Source organism: Spinacia oleracea, chromosome 5, assembly GCF_020520425.1.
Source record: "Spinacia oleracea cultivar Varoflay chromosome 5, BTI_SOV_V1, whole genome shotgun sequence".
NCBI lineage: Eukaryota > Viridiplantae > Streptophyta > Magnoliopsida > Caryophyllales > Amaranthaceae > Spinacia > Spinacia oleracea.
Window position 1 is genome coordinate 51,189,374 of NC_079491.1, and position 18,098 is coordinate 51,207,471.

The window sequence follows — 18,098 nt, forward strand, 5'->3', positions numbered from 1 at the left end:
CTCGTGCCCTCCTGCTGTTGCGTCGCTGCTGCTCGGCCTCACGCCCCAGCGCACAGCGCCCCTGCTCTCGCCCCTCCTTCGCGCACATCGCCTTTGCTCCCTCGTCCCTCTCGCGCGCCTAGCGTGCTGCTCTGCCCTGCTCCCTCGCGCCCCATCGCGCGCGTCCCTCTCTGTTCTCTCGCGCCTCATTGCGCGCCCCTCTCTCTTGCTCGCGCCCGCTGCTGATGCCTCGTCCCTTCGTCGATGCGCGCACCCGCACACGAGTTGTGCGTGTGTGTGTGTGTGTGTTGTTCGTGTTCGTTATTCAATTCTTTTCGCCCAATCACCCTAATTCGTGATTGTTCCGTGCTATAGGCCGGATTGGTATAATTCTCTTCTTCCTTACCTATTCTATTTCAATTCCTTATTTTAAATTATAATATTATTATTGTTTTGAGTAATTAAAATGTTGGGAATCGGTTATGAATACCGTGCTTTGAGGATTTACGTGTTGTGATTCATTAGGGTTGTTTTAACTATTAAAGCATGAATTTTCAGATTTGTTTATTTAATAAAGGATTGATTTTTATGATAATAAATTAGTGTTATTGGGATTTTCAAGTTAGGGTTGTAACCTAGACCTAATGAGTCAATTGATTAGCATAATTAGGTGATGATTTTAATTATGATAATCAATTATATTTTCAGATTTGAATAAAGGCTTAAAGTGTTGATTTTTATTGATCTTAAAGACGAAAAAAGTATGTTTTCGTACTAGGGATTGGTTTTGCAAATTGAGACGTTTATATTATTGAAAAACGATCGAATTCTAAAGTTTAAATAAGGTTTTAGATTTTATAAAGTTGCTGGAAATTTAATGAACATGGAAATAATTTAAGTTTCATTATTTTGATGATAGGAGGTGATTTCTAGTTGAGTGATCGTTATTGCAAAGTGGCCCCTACGCTTAGGTATTCAAGGTACGTACAAGTCTAGGGCGACCACACTTTTGTCAAGGACATTACATGATTGTTGATGATGTGAATTATATTATGTGGATTCATATATGCTTTGGTGAACTGTAATAGACATGTTTTAACGTGTTTTTAATGAAAGATTAAATATATTTTATTAGTTTAATTATCATTTTAAATTCTTGATAATTGAAATAAGTTATAATTATTGTTTAATTATTTGAATTTATGATAATATGAGTTTTGTGAAATATGCTTGAAAAGACGAAATTGCCCTTAATGAAGAAACCTCATTTTCTCTTCTTGTTCCACTTTGTTGATCGTAGCAAGAGCCACCACAATGTTTTGCTGTCAATTTGTCTAAGATAGGTTATCATACCTTAGGAATCCACTACAACTATATGATCAAAATTTATGATTTAAGGATGAGATTGACCAAAGTGCCCTTATATTATGAGTAAGTTCATATCCTTCATTTCCTTCATTCTTTCGTGTCATGTGATGATAATGCCAACTTGTTAAAATTATTGTTGTTGTCAATCCCTCATGGTCATCTCATCATACCGTGTCAAGCAACAAGATTTTTCTAGAATTAAGTGGGTAATTATCAAGAAGGTTGCATACTGTAGACACCTACTTTTGTCCCCGTTCCCGCAAGGGAAAGGTTCGATGATGAAAGCATAAAAACTCCACTTGACAACGCATCTCCTATAAAATAAACGAATCTCGATTCCCCATTTCACTTCACCCGAAACCTGCTATTTATGGAAACCTGCTAAAAATAGTAACTGCCGTAAAAGGTAGCTTCTAAAAGTGGCAAATCATAAAAGATAGAGACCTATCATAATTAGGTGTTGCATTCCAACATAAATCCTAAATGAGATAGAAAACTGCGAGAATCCTATTCCTAATATGTTTCGGAAATAAGAGTTACGTATTAATTGAAATCCTAACGAGCCTAGAGTTCGTAACGGGCCCAGACGCATTCCGTCATAAAATTGATACGCGCTAAAAGACTCGAATTAATCTCAAACTCTACAGATTTCAGGAATCCGAATCTGACCAAAGAATTCTGCCAGACCCTATTTTCAACGCCCAGCCCTGGGCGCCGAAAATTCCAGCGCCCAGAGCTGGGCGCCGAAAGTACCTGGGACGGATTATTTTCCTAATCCGTTTCGTATTCAAATTCCTGCAATTCCATCTTTCCACGAACTGTTCCCTATAAATAGGCCCCTAATTTCGACGTGAAAGAAAACACAACAACACATAATTATATTCTGAGTATTGACTCCAACCCTTAGCCTAAGCCTCTCGCTGCGAAATTGTTCACGCGTTCTGTCGCAATCAATCCATAAATCGAACAGAACGTATCCTGTCCCATAATTGAGATTCGTTAAATAAAAAGGAGAAATAGCAAAGTCAAAGTGGTTAGTTTTCTGAGAACCGTGACGCACCTCTCAAGGGTGCGTCGTAATGTGTCCCTTTTCGATGATTTAACTGCTTTCCTCGCCCTTTTTATGAACTGTTAAACTAACCTAATCTGATTGTTCTATCACGCCTAACAAATATAATATTTTTTGGAAATCGGATTATCATGCTAGGTCCCTTAATGCTATTTAAATCAGATAATCACGATCGAATTAGTATTCTATGTTGCATATTGCTAAAATCAACTCAGATTAGTTTAATAGTTAACGCATGTCCCTTCAATTATTTATGCTGAGCTAGTAAGGATATCCTGCCTCTGGAGTTATCGACGAGCGAATTACTCCTCTCGGTAGTTACAGTCCCCCGAACTCTCAATCTCTACCTTGCGGGTGTATATTGAGAGATCCCCACACCAGGGATCACAAGGGAACCTACGGCCGTCGTGGTCAAACATAATTGCACTCCCTTTATGTCACGATAACCGGGTTTTGTCAGTTTTTCTCATTGTCGTTAAAAACTGAATGGCGACTCCTATATTACTAGTCAATTGGGTGTAAACTCACAGGAAATCCAATTACACTTGATTGAATAAAAAGAATCGTCACACCCACGAGGGACGAGGTCACGCATTAGCCTCGCGCTTTTTCGACCCCCTCACAGTGGCGACTCCACTGGGGATAGTGAAGGAAATACTCGTGCTTGTAGGTAATCAAAATAGCCGAAGGGTGAAACGATCCTACCCCGCGTTTATTTCCCCATCAAGTTGGGACGACCTGAAAATCCGCATATTAATGTGAACGGGCAGAATCGCATAACGAATCTCGGCTCCCTCGGGAGTTGGGACTAAGGATACCTTTTTTCGCCAATAGGGGGGTGCATACACCGCGCATGTTGCCCACTCGGTACTTGTGCAGGTAGTACACCTATCCCGAACCCAATCGCTCGCTCATTAGGTCCCTCTCGCCTGCATGCCCCCTTGGCTTGCACTTGCGGGTTGGCCTCTTGGGCGAAATTCGTCTGTTGAAGACACTACATCAACCGGGGCATGTGTTGGATCTACGATAGAAGCGGTACCAAGCCAGGCGCAAATAAACTACCCATAGAAGCCTATCATAAACTATGTGACATGTTTAAACTTTCAAATCCATGTTTGTAATGTAGTTATGTGTAGCGAAATATGTGATTGTGTGTGACAAACTATCCCAGAAAACCAACGACCTTAAAAAACTGCCCAAACATTCATGAACCAATTGGCCAAAGAGTTATACCAACATACGTGTTCCGCAAGCCCGAACTATCGCCACAAAAATAAGCGACGCTCGGGATGGCCTGTAACGAATCCCACAAACGCTGCACAACGCGTAAGGACGTTATTAGGCAAGCACGCTAAATCGAAGTCGCATAAACAAAAAGTAGACGCAAACAGAAAACGAGAACCAGCCAGGGACGCATTTTCAACGCCCCTAGCTGGGCGCCAAAATTTCCCACGCCCACTGCTGGGCGCTGAAGTTGCTGCCTGGCCTTTTGGTCAGACACAGCAGCCTCGGTGCCCGCGCATGAAAAATATACGTAGCAAAAAAAAACTTTTCGTAAAAATTGCTGCAAGGGCGTATGAAAAGGCACCCGACTCTAAAAGCGAAAAAAAAGTAAAAAATATATAACACTTTTTTGTCGTTATTAGGCCTCCTACGACGACAATGCTCGGCACCAAAACCGAGCATGCTAATTAAACGACCTTGAATGTCACATGGGCAAAATATTCAAAAAATAATGTTCGAATAAAGTCTTCAAGAAAAAAATAAATGTTCAAATAAATCCGAGTCTAGACTAGGCTATGCCAAAGTACAATCCAAATCCTAAGTCTTAGTTGTCTTATCCATAGAATCGGTCCTAATGCTTGGTGTCGTTCTGCAAGTTAAAAGGTTAAACCATATTAAGTCTCCCTTCCTAACATTTAAATCAATAAGCACCCATATGTAATTGTCATCCCTTGCTAAGAATCCACGGCCTCAATACTCTCTCTCACCAATAAAAATAATATATTATAGTATTTGCAAAATGGAAACGGTCACATTCTGAAAATCATCCCCCATAGTCGCACAACCCCAAAGTGAACCTAAGGCGTCAATACCATTGGCAAGAAAAATTAATGGCCTCAAGGCTTATAATCACATTGGGTCACGACTATCATAGTCCTCTCGAGTCACTCACTCCTTGAAATACTATTGAGTACGGACTAAAAGATTTTCCATGAATGCAACATGACCAACCATGAAAATACCCAAATCGGCATGCCAATAGGGCTACCATTGGGGTAAAGCAATACACATTAAGAGAGAAGCCGCACTAATGATTCTAGTCTTGCAAAAATAAAAATTCGATCTCCCCAATTAACTACCTTGCCAACATTAAACAAAATGGCGCATGACAAATGAACACCCAAGGGTTAAAATCTAAAGTGTCAACCAACAAAAGTTATGGTCCAATTAGCCTAAGTCTGAGAGTTGCTTGGTCAAGTATTATAGGCTTACGCCACGTCATTATTTTGAGTCTAGGCCACCTCCTTGTATTCATACACGGGTTATAATCAGAAAGATTAATGAATGTTTGAGTCTAAATCACAACTTCCAATTAAATCCCATAAACCGGAATCTGAAAAGAAACAAAAAATTACTTTCGATGTAATTCTTTCGTTAAAATTCAATAAGGTAAAAACAACATTTTGAATCTACGCTATTTGCATATTTTAAGAAACGACTAAATACGCTTGCAAAGTAAGACAATTCAAAGGTCCACCCTAGGCCTACTAAAATTAAAGGTCCACTATAGGCCTACCAAACGAGGCTCACTCAGTCTTGCCTCGTGACTCAAAGACCACAACCATCTACCTTTTAGCCCAAATTAAAAATTGAAGAATTTATGTTGGGGAGGAATCCCAAGCAAAAAGAAAGAAAAAATAGAAAGAGAAAAGGGAGAGCGAAAAGAGCAAGCCATGGAATACTTATCCCGTAGTGCAACATTTACCTAAGTAAACGAAGGAAAAGAATTGAGTCAACCAATCCAAATCATAAAATTCTACGATGTCTACCCTTTCCAATCCTTAAGCTCTTAGACGTCTTCGCTCTGGGGTCCCTGTTCAGCTCATTTAACCTATCCATGTTCTCATTGCCATGACCCAAGAAACCATTACCTCGACTCTTGTTCTTGAACTCGTTGTCAACCGCAAACCACGCACGGCCATTGACACGTGCGTCATACCCCTTATTTCCAAAACCTGCTCTTATACCACCATTAGCATAATGACCATATAACTTGTGTGGATACATCCTGTTGATATACCCTTGAATCGTCCCCATGCTGCTCATTGGCCTTGGTTGATTTAAACTCGTGACACTAGCACGAAGCTGCAAATTGTGAGCCCTAGCAGATATAATCCTCATGCTTGACCAACACCTATACAAATTCTCCTATCTCATTCAACCCATCTTTCAAGCCGTCTTGAGTCACAAACAAAAAAAAGGAAACAAATGAAAAGTGCAAAAAAATAAAAATAAAATGTGAATAATAAAAAAGAAACTTTGCAAAAGCGCCTCTAAAGTTAGTCTAAAAAGAAAAATAAAGAAGCATTTAGCGCACCAAAAAAATATCCGCCCAGAAACCATTTTCAGCGCCCAGAGCTGGGCGCTGAAATCTTTAGCGCCCAAGCCTGGGCGCCGATTCTCTCTGCTTGCTGAAAAATTTGTCCAGAAGTGCTCGTCATTTTATCCGCACATGCACGGAAAAATAACGAACACTTGGAGGGGTACAACACGTATTCAGACATACGTACCACCAAAAAAATACATGTACTCAAAAAAATATAAAACAAATTTTTGGCTTACGGCAAGGCAGCAGATTAAAATAATAATAAACTTCACTTATTCTACCATTTCTAATAATATGTTTCCATCTCAGAACATACTTATCGAATTCGGCATTCTAAGAAACCATTTTCTAGGCTAAGAACTACGCAAGACTTGATTCAAATTAAATCTATTTAAGGCGAATACGTAGGCAATCCATGATTCGGTCCAACCAATTTGCAAGAATATTAAAGCCTATAGAAAAACAAGAATAAGAAATAGAGTCCTTTATTGAAATTTAATTACTTGCAATCCAAGTCGAAAGAAAAATTTAAATCAAAGGAAGAATCCAAGTCATCAAGATGCCAAAATTAATGAGCACACATCGAAAAATAATAAGGGCACGTACCCTTGCCAGAAGGAGCACTCACACTCCTAGGCACTTAGCCAAGACTCAAAGAAATCGCTTTGCCTCAATTGAATGGGGGCTAGCGCAAGCGTCCATGACTTCTAAATTACTCGACTTGACCCTCCTTAAAGCGAACTAACTCACTTAAAGACCTTCTTTCACCACTAGACATAGTCGTTCGCTTACAGACCTTCTTTCACCACTAGACACAGTCATAAACGCCAACAAGTAGTAAAGGCAGTAAGCTTGCAATGAAAAAGATTGTTCTACGGCGTCGCCCCATCGTTCCTTCGAACTCAGGGCACCCGTTCATGGTAATTAGAATGCTTGCTAATCCCCTTAAAAAAAAAAAAATCAGACATTGTCAATAGGACTTGGCACTTAACTAAGGCTCACCCTACCCAGACATACGACATGGGCATCTAAAATCGAAATTTAAAAAGCATCGTTAATGGGAAGACATAATAGCAACTGGGGGCTAAAAGATTGAAATGAAAGAGATAGGGAAGGAACTAAGTATACCTTGACCTTTTATACAGACATACACCAAGTAAATCTAAGTCAATTTGAAAACGGTTTATATTCCCGCAATTCTGGAAAAGATGGCCCTAAAAGCCTAAAGCACATGCCAAACGGGCACAAGTATATCTTGACGCCTGCACCCTGGCTTCCAGCAAATCCTTAGACAGCATTCCAAAAATCGTAACAGTATTTTGATTCACTCATGTAATCCTGTACGAACCCTTCTATAAGTCAACCTACTTAGGACACCTCGGATTGTACACAGTAGGACTCGGATTTTAAATAATTTTCAAATGATTTTTAAAGACTTCTTCGAACATAATAAAGTGTCGTTGGTTTAAGCTTAGTATGCGTGTATCTCAACGTTGCAAGTGAGTCAAAAATATTTTTAAATATGATTATGGGTAAAGAAAGGCACCTAGCTTTTGGTCAAGGCACACTTCCACATGTTACTACCTTGACCATGGCGATGTCGCATGATACGACATTTACAAGAGAAGTAGCAGGTCACTACTCGAACATACCTCGCACTAAACGAGTCTGGTTCAAACTATTCATGATCCATGTCACCATGAATGCATAAAGACGTATGCAAAGCATTATAGCACCAAGCCAATCCCGTAGCTACAATTGGGGGCTTGAGAAAACACTCTAAAAATGCTCGAAATGACGATTTTATCGCAAATTCTTGATGCTAATGCTATACATACATCATAGGGGCACAATCCTAAGCTTTAATCATGTAAAACGAACCTTAGAATGGCTACAACCCCTCCCAAATTCTAAAGCACTACTTAGAATATATAAAGTCACCCCACTATCAAGGGTAACTGAAAATCGCGAGTCACCAAAACTCCGATCAAACCACTGCATATAACGCTCGCCCTATAAAGCGCCCGTTACACAGTCTACATCGTTCCAAAGCAAAAGCGAAAGAAAAAAAAATCAAAAAACAACTGTCAAAATTCTGCCCAGAAATCATTTTCAACGCCCAGAGCTGGGCGCCGATATCTTTAACGCCCGAGCCTGGGCGCTGAATCTTTCTGCTAGCCAAGTTTTTCCCAGATATAAAAATAAGAAAAAACACCTATGAATCTTCGCATCGAACGAAGTAATAAGCCGTGCAAACCCACGCGGAAGGTGCTACACTTGTTCGAGGACCTGAACGAGGCGTGATGAGGTACTCCAGTGCAAAAGTAATAAAGATATCCCAACACCTGGAGGAATGTTCTAAGACACGCCGTTAGGCCACACAAGCCTACGTCGCACCATAAAGTTTAACCATCCCACAGTACAAGTCTAAAAAAGAGAGTAAGGCATATTGCACTAATGTAGGCACGACCAAGAGCATGTGTAAAAGAGGCAAAGACTACTTATCGCCCAAATTCAAAATGCAAGCCACACTACTTCCATATTAAGGATTAAAAGTAGCAAAACATTACCTACCACGGAAGGGATAGCTCGCACCTACACGAGTGGAACCCCAAGGCATCTTTCTCAAAAGAACCTACAAAAATCGTACGCCAAAAGGAAGCATCCCAACATGCATACTTGGGGGCTCCAAGCTACGAAACGACTATAGCAAAATAAAAAAATCGAAAAAGCAAATGTTTGAACAATCGAAAGGGTACGATGTTTAAGCCCGCTTCATGAATAGGCCTAAACCCTATCAAGCTTCCAAGCAAACTATTCAAAATCAGTCATTGCTCAAAAAAAATATGATTCAAGCAAACTGATTAATGGACCGCACACAACGGCCATTCTATGAACACTCGTTCGCACATACATATCATCATTCACGAACGCATTTAAAAGAAAAAAAATATATACAAGAGCGATCAAAGTCTTACGCCTCAAGGTATGTTCCTCGGGCCATATAAGACTCGCCCAACTGTTGCAGTAACTATACGCCTTAAAGAGCAACAGTTCCTTAAAACAATCGCCCCAAAGCGACAAGCGCCGTAGTCCACCAATCGGTTACAGCTTCTTAAGAAAATCATCGCGTTCTAAAAATAAAGAAAAACAAAAGAGAAGAGAATACATAGAACTTCCAAGTGAAATAAACGAATGAACAAGAGGCCAACTGTGTCATCAAGAAAGCTCGCCAGGAATTATTTTCAGCGCCCAGCGCTGGGCGCCGAAATCTTTAACGCCCAGGCTTAGGCGCCGAAAATGATCACAAACCCAAAAAAACAGCTCTGACTTCTATAGGGCCCTGCCATATTCATTCGACTTTAAAATTGCCGAAAGTCGCACCTCACGGCTTTGTTAAAGTAGCACGCCACTACAAAGATCGCTCGCACTTACGAGCGCAATCCCAAACACGATCAAGGACATTACGAAATGCGTATCCCCAAGGAACCTCTTCAACAAGAAATGACCGTCAAGCACGAATTCTTGGGGGCTCGAAAGAAAATATAGAGTATACAAAGTTAAAAACAACATTCCCAGACTACGCTATACGAAGTCCCGTGTTTGGATGTCTCAAAAAATAAAAAAATAAACCGGTTTACGACCTCAAGACAAAGGTCGCCGTTGATACCTATACATAGTCCCCTAATCAAGGACCCAGGTAGTGGCAAAATTGAGCCGTAAGGACTAACTCAAAACCATAAAGGATGATGACCACAAGACAATGGTCCGTCTAAGCATGTTGTCAACCCACATTCAGGTTGCAACTAAATCCGAGCATCCCTCGAAAGAATTCGCTCCTGCAAGAATAAATGAAAAGAAATTCTCAAAAGAAATCACAAGAAAAGAAATGAAATAGGGACTTGCCCACCTCAATCGGGCAAGATCGCGGCACACGAATCCCAAATCGAAAAGACGAATTCAGGTTCGCTTACCTCCAGCGAGCGGGGCGTCCACCCTTAGCGGACAGGGCTCACCCACCTTCAGCTGGCGGGGTCTGCGTCACTAACCGCGCATGTCCTCAGTTTTCGAAAGAAATAAAATCTTCAAATTTAAAATAGGCTCGCCATCTTCAACCGGCGGGGTCTATGGCGCAAGCCACGTAGGTCCTTATTTTCAAAAAAAAAAAAAAAAAAAAATTCAAAATAGATTCGTCCACTTCTACCGGACGGGGCGTCCACCCTCAGCGGACAGGTTCGCCATCTTCAGCCGGCAGGGTCTACGTCACAAACCGCGTAGGTCCTTATTTTCAAAACGTCAAAACAGATTCGTCCACTTCTATCGGACGGGGCGTCCACCCTCAGCGGACAGGCTCGCCCACCTTCAGCGGGCGGGGTCTGCGTCACTAACCGCGCAGGTCCTTAGTCGCTGCAGCGATAACCTTTTTCGGTTTTCCCTTTTTCCAAAAATTAAAGGATTGGTTTTCCGTTTTTCCAAAAGAGAACGATGTGTTGGATTTTCCTTCGTTTTACGTCCTATAAAAACAAGGGGGTTTTCTCGTTTAACTAGCCTTGAAAATGAGAATCTTTAAAAACATTTTTTACCTCGTGATTGGGCTTGGCCAGGCCCAATTACACTTTATAGCTTTGATTTCGAAAACATCTGTAGCTACTCCCAATGACAAAGTGAGGGAGTTTCTACGCACCTTTAGATCCTTCCAATGACAAAGTGAGGAAGTTTCTATACTATCAATTGACAAATCCCAATGACACGTGAGGGATATGTCGACACTTCAAGTGATGACCCTTAAGTCAAATGTTATCACTCGGGGGCTCGTGAGACCCTCGCAAAACAGGTCACAGTACACCGTGGCTTGTGTGACGCACTCCGTCTAATACTTTGACCATCGTCTTACACCAAGACTCAGTCAAAGTGGGGGCTAACTGTAGACACCTACTTTTGTCCCCGTTCCCGCAAGGGAAAGGTTCGATGATGAAAGCATAAAAACTCCACTTGATAACGCATCTCCTATAAAATAAACGAATCTCGATTCCCCATTTCATTTCACCCGAAACCTGCTATTTATGGAAACCTGCTAAAAATAGTAACTGCCGTAAAAGGTAGCTTCTAAAAGTGGCAAATCATAAAAGATAGAGACCTGTCAGAATTAGGTGTTGCATTCCAACATAAATCCTAAATGAGATAGAAAACTGCGAGAATCCTATTCCTAATATGATTCGGAAATAAGAGTTACGTATTAATTGAAATCCTAACGAGCCTAGAGTTCGTAACGGGCCCAGACGCATTCCGTCATAAAATTGATACGCGCTAAAAGACTCGAATTAATCTCAAACTCTACGGATTTCAGGAATCCGAATCTGACCAAAGAATTCTGCCAGACCCTATTTTCAACGCCCAGCCCTGGGCGCCGAAAATTCCAGCGCCCAGAGCTGGGCGCCGAAAGTACCTGGGACGGATTCTTTTCCTAATCCGTTTCGTATTCAAATTCCTGCAATTTTATCTTTCCACGAACTCTTCCCTATAAATAGGCCCCTAATTTCGACGTGAAAGAACACACAACAACACATAATTATATTCTGAGTATTGACTCCAACCCTTAGCCTAAGCCTCTCGCTGCGAAATTGTTCACGCGTTCTGTCGCAATCGATCCATAAATCGAACAGAACGTATCCTGTCCCATAATTGAGATTCGTTAAATAAAAAGGAGAAATAGCAAAGTCAAAGTGGTTAGTTTTCTGAGAACCGTGACGCACTCTCAAGGGTGCGTCGTAATGTGTCCCTTTTCAATGATTTAACTTCTTTCCTCGCCCTTTTTATGAACTGTTAAACTAACCTAATCTGATTGTTCTATCACGCCTAACAAATATAATATTTTTGGGAAATCGGATTATCATGCTAGGTCCCTTAATGCTATTTAAATCAGATAATCACGATCGAATTAGTATTATATGTTGCATATTGCTAAAATCAACTCAGATTAGTTTAATAGTTAACGCATGTCCCTTCAATTATTTATGCTGAGCTAGTAAGGATATCCTGCCTCTGGAGTTATCGACGAGCGAATTACTCCTCTCGGTAGTTACAGTCCCCCGAACCCTCAATCTCTACCTTGCGGGTGTATATTGAGAGATCCCCACACCAGGGATCACAAGGGAACCTACGGCCGTCGTGGTCAAACATAATTGCACTCCCTTTATGTCACGATAACCGGGTTTTGTCAGTTTTTCTCATTGTCGTTAAAAACTGAATGGCGACTCCTATATTACTCGTCAATTGGGTGTAAACACACAGAAAATCCAATTACACTTGATTGAATAAAAAGAATCGTCACACCCACGAGGGACGAGGTCACACATTAGCCTCGCGCTTTTTCGACCCCCTCACACATACCAAATCTTTCATCTTACTCTCACAAAAATAAATCTCCCTCTTTTGAGTTCAGTTTATACTCGTGACTTCTGGTTCCATTATATCTCCGGAATGCACTATATTTTAGCCAATTGTTTCTTCATCAAAGTTGTAGATTTCTTTGAGATACCCAATTTAGGCTCAAGAATCACCCAATTCCGAATCTCGGGCAAGGAGATATGCCCTCTACACCGCCTGCTCGAATGTTGTCGCCATAGCTGCGATGTTGCTACTGTTGTTGTTGAAATAGAATTATTGGAGTTTGGTTATGGAATTTAAATCAAAGAATGGTGATGATTGATATTTTGGAGTTTAGAGTATGGAAGTTGGAGTGATTAAGGAATAAGGAGTATTATAAAGGATCATCATATCAAGGTAACTTTTATGTTCAGCAAAATTATATTTGTACCCGTGTGTGTGAAATTTGTTCTCTTTTTATATATGATCATATATCCATGGCCATGAATATCATCAATTGCATTTATATTGGATTGTTAATAAATTTGATTAATATTGTGAATTGTTTGGTATTGTTCGGAAATAATTTGTCTATTGAAATAGATTTCGAAATGATAATGTAAATAAAAATGTGATTCGTATTTGTTTTGCTGGCAACGGATTATGAACGGATATAAAAAAAGTGTGCAAGGTACAGGTGGAGGAAATATCTTAAAAATTAAGCTAAGACCGGAATGGTCGAATATAAGTGACGTGTTGTCTTTGAAATTAAAGCAAGACCGGAATGGTCGAATATACGTAATAAGTTTATTATGTGATAATTAAGCTACTTTGTATCCAAATTCTGTCCTTGCCACTGATTTGTGAAGGGAATGATCAATGCCAGCTATACGTTTTCAAAGATAACCAAACTCTATTTCCGAACAATTGCTAAATTATGTTTTGAAAACTCTTTGAACAAATGGTTTGAAATAAAAACGTTTTGACGGGCTGAAGTAAAGGTTACGAGTTTTCCACTCATTTTGGAATTTTTGTTTTTCTATGTCTTCTTTTTGTAAGCAGGTTGTGTGGAGCTCAGGTGGGATTCAAATGGAGCTTGATTGTGTTTAAGGGTTTGTAAATTGTGTGTTATATATTAAGGTTGTATTTATTTGTGAGATTAGTATATGAATTGTTGTGAGTTAAAGAATTATATTTACTTAAGGTTATTTATTCAAGTTATTTATGGTTATTTTGTGGGCCCATAACCCACAGGTCCAGGATCGAGTTTAAGGTTAAGGTTATTATTTTTCTGCTGCGTGTTAAAGGTTAATTGTTTTATTATGGGTTAAGTGTTCATTATTAGTAGCTCGAAAGAGCGGGCTGTTACACATGGTATCAGAGCAGACCTGCGACCGTATGCCGAGTCATTAGATGGCTTAGCTACATAGCAGGGAAAAGATCTTTGGGATTGATTGGTTGGTTATTGAGGGTATTTAATGCTAAGGTTTTAATTTGGGTATAAGATTATGAATTGTAAATAAGGGAATGGAAAGTTTCATTTGGGATAGTAGAGCCAAGGAAATCGGAGTTGTAAGTTGATTATATATATGGGCTTAATGAGTTTGAGGTTCTTTAGAATTCGAGTTTGGAGATTTAAGCGATAGTTAATGGTGGAGTTATTATGAGAGTTGTTTAGCTTTATGATAGTTTTTGAATTTTTTATGTGATTCTTTGTTTTTAAAACGATTATGTTTTCAAATTTCGAGGACGAAATTTATTTTAAGGGTGGTAGTATGTAATAGACATGTTTTAACGTGTTTTTAATGAAAGGTTAATTATATTTTATTAGTTTAATTATCATTTTAAATTCTTGATAATTGAAATAAGTTATAATTATTGTTTAATTATTTAAATTTATGATAATATGAGTTTTGTGAAATATGCTTGAAAAGACGAAATTGCCCTTAATGAAGAAACCTCATTTTCTCTTCTTGTTCCACTTTTTTGATCTTAGCAAGAGCCACCACAATGTTTTGCTGTCAATTTGTCTAAGACTAGTAAGTTAGACGCGCGCGTTGCGCGCGGTATACCTTGGAGCGCAGATTGGCATAGCTCTGGGTCTAGTACTCTATGTCCCTTTGTATTAATGATAAGTAGTTTTGTTTTAGAAAGTTATTGTCCAATATGGACTATCAGGTGACAATTAAGATAAAGAAAATTACATACTCCGTACTTTTGTACAAAGATCGATGGATTTAAAAAAAGCATAGGACTTGTACTCTCCAACGTGTTCTTCTTTTGCCAAAATAACAAACAATGCTATATATTCGCCTTTGGTAGCACTAAGACTTTCGTGCTTATGGTGAAGCAAGTACGATACAACACCTTATAATGGATAGGTTTGTAACAACCCTTTCGTGCTTTTGTGACATCCTCGATAGTTTCCTACGTAAGATAATTTCCATTACAACACCTATACTTTAGACTACCCGGCCTACTCGATTCCAGCCTTCCAGGGTTGCTCCAATATACTTTCCCTTATTTTTCATGTAATGAAACATATAAAGGAAAAAAAGTGGATACTGATCATATAGTTATTTCAAGGCATGATACTTTTTTCTATTTTTAATGTCTCAAGGAACTAATTACAAGATCCGAATTAGTAAACCATACATTAACTCTAATCAACGTAACTAAATATAGCTCCTTAATAGTAGGAAATGCAATATACAAGTAAAATATACTTGACATCTATCTTAGTTTATGTGATGGATCATACAAGTCCTGATAACAATATGTGATACATAATATTTTTAGCAAAATTTAGAGGTAAAATGTGAAAGTTGGCAACAAACAATAGATTCATGTAATTTCTTCTAGGACCTGTTCTTCATAAACTTTCTAGCCAACCTAGAAGTTCTAAGAAGAGAACTTGGTCTTAAAGCACTGTAAGTCTGTAAGCCACTCCATAAATGATAAGATATGAAGTTCAAAAACACACATTCAATTTTGTTTTTCCTTTTTTTTATCAACAAAAAGAACACAATTGTTTTTATTCTATATTTGTCCCTTGACAAAAGTGATATATAAATCTAGTATGATAGACATGTCTTACATGATTTCTTTTTATTAGGAATAATTTAAGCAAAGAATCCCATAACCTCATCATTTAATACTCCATCATCTCTTTATAAAATTAGATACAATAAGAACATATATAAACTGACACAAGCTTGACTTCCTTCTTGATTTTTACTAATTAAGAAATCTTCCTGATAGATTGTTCTATACACGTACTGATTGCATATCAACATAAGAGAAAGTCCCCCAAAACGATTAACTTTGAGAAATTCAAATAAATTATACGTAGTTTATGAATTCCGTACTTATTTCTCTTATCTACTCTGACGGGAATTGTAGAATGTAGAGCAAACTTTAAGAGCACCATAAGAATCTAAAAATTCTAAATCATACATACACTTGGAAGCTCAGTGGTTGGAATTCTGAAAGAAATAGCATAGTTCTAATTAAGCACCAAATTATACAATCATAAAATCTCCAAAACAAAAAGAAGGTTGAGATAGTTACTGCCATAATCTAGTTCTCTTATTAAAATCTATCAAATAATCACAAAATCTGCAAAATTAAGAACAAGACAGATTAAAAATAACAAAAAAAAAATAACAAGACAAATTAAAAGTAATGACCAGTTCATGAAATAGTATTATTCTTATTTGAAAAATATCTAGCTAGGATCCTGACCAATTAGTTATTTAAAGTAATTACTTCATGTTTCCTCTCATTTCTATAACTCATTAACCACCATTTAACAACAATCAAAACTCTGACACTACATATTAACTTGATGTTACAAACTTACAATTGCAATGCGTTTCATAGGTTCTAAACCCACTTGCATTAACTACCTGATACTGTAACCATGGTAATATGGTGGCAAGATTATAGGGGCTGTGATCCTACTTACTACTTCCTAGGTCCCTTCTAAATTCCCATTTGGGTTTAACACAAGTATTTAGGAGAAGAGTTGTACGAATTAGTACTGAAAACAAAGTTTATTTTATCGATCCAACCCAAAATGAAATATGAATTTTATTGGAGAACCCTGACAGAGACTTCACACTCCCGCCGAGCTCAAATAACAAATTAATTAGCAAACCAACTAAGTTAACAAAACAACCAAAAAGCAAATATATAAATTTGAATTTACAAATTTAACATTCACAAGGACTTTGCAGCAAGATCATCACAACAATAAAACCAAACAACATTATATATGGTCAAGGCTTTGAAGTTTTATAGCAGCAACTTTAGCAATTCTTGAATGCTTTTACAGAAATGCACAAATTCATAAGTACACAAGAAGCATGTGAGGAGCAGATATACAAGATGTCAAAATAATGCACAAAAAAGGCCATAAAACTTATAAAAGCATATATTATAGAGCGATAGAGATAAAAAGGAAAATCAAGCTAGTGAGTAATAACCGAGGTGCGTCAATTTCTGGTTAAAAACTATTACCAAACCCCCTCCTTGGCCTGACATGGCCTTGAACTTGGCCATCAAGAATTTTTGTACAAGCTCTTTTATGAGTGTAAAGCTCTAAAATTTATAGTACATTTACATGAACTTATCATGAATCTGACCCATGTTAAATTCAATTTGCAGATTTTAAGACAAAGGTTTCTTGTTGGATCTACTGGAATTGAAATTACCAAGAAGGAAGAATCAATTAGCAGCTTATGAGCTGAGTGTAATTGTCTCCAACAAAGTTCATCACCCCTGAAGTCATAAAAATCTGGATCTTAATCGTGTTTATTTTGCTCATCATACCATTTGCAAAAAGAAAATTTCAATAATGACCCAAATCAAACAAAACCATACTACAATAACTTGATCAGAATAAAAATCATCCACAACAAAAATTGCAATTTAAATATACCAGGGAAAGGAAGAACAGTAGGAAAAGTACCAAATTAAAAACCAAAGAAAACCTAGAAATTAACAATTGAGTGCAAAAAGGTTGAGAAATTACCAGAAGAAAATTCAGGATGAGTTGGCGACGATGTGAGGTTGCTTGCTGGGTGTCTCCACTCTCCATCCATGGCGGAAAAAGGGATATTTGAGGGGAGAGACCAGAGAAGTGCGAATGATAGGGAAAAAGGAAACGAAGCGTTTTTATGTTTACTATAGATAAGCTACAGTGATTTTACTCCCACTTTTTAAAGGGTTATAGATAGGTTATCATACCTTAGGAATCCACTACAACTATATGATCAAAATTTATGATTTAAGGATGAGATTGACCAAAGTGCCCTTATATTATGAGTAAGTTCATATCCTTCTTTTCCTTCATTCTTTCGTGTCATGTGATGATAATGCCAACTTGTTAAAATTATTGTTGTTGTCAATCCCTCATGGTCATCTCATCATACCGTGTCAAGCAACAAGATTTTTCTAGAATTAAGTGGGTAATTATTAAGAAGGTTGCATACCAAATCTTTCATCTTACTCTCACAAAAATAAATCTCCCTCTTTTGAGTTCAGTTTATACTCGTGACTTCTGGTTCCATTATATCTCCGGAATGCACTATATTTTAGCCAATTGTTTCTTCATCAAAGTTGTAGATCTCTTTGAGATACCCAATTTAGGCTCAAGAATCACCCAATTCCGAATCTCGGGCAAGGAGATATGCCCTCTACACC

At 38.4% G+C, this 18,098-nt stretch overlaps 1 long non-coding RNA gene across 1 annotated transcript; it reads right to left on the reverse strand.

Annotated features, from left to right (window-relative positions):
• Positions 1 to 15,005: 15,005 nt before the first annotated feature.
• Positions 15,006 to 17,620, reverse strand: LOC130461967 (uncharacterized). Its single transcript, XR_008922042.1, has 2 exons — positions 17,428 to 17,620; positions 15,006 to 17,174 (listed from the first exon to the last, which is right to left on the reverse strand). It is a non-coding gene; the product is annotated as an uncharacterized lncRNA (long non-coding RNA).
• Positions 17,621 to 18,098: the final 478 nt, after the last annotated feature.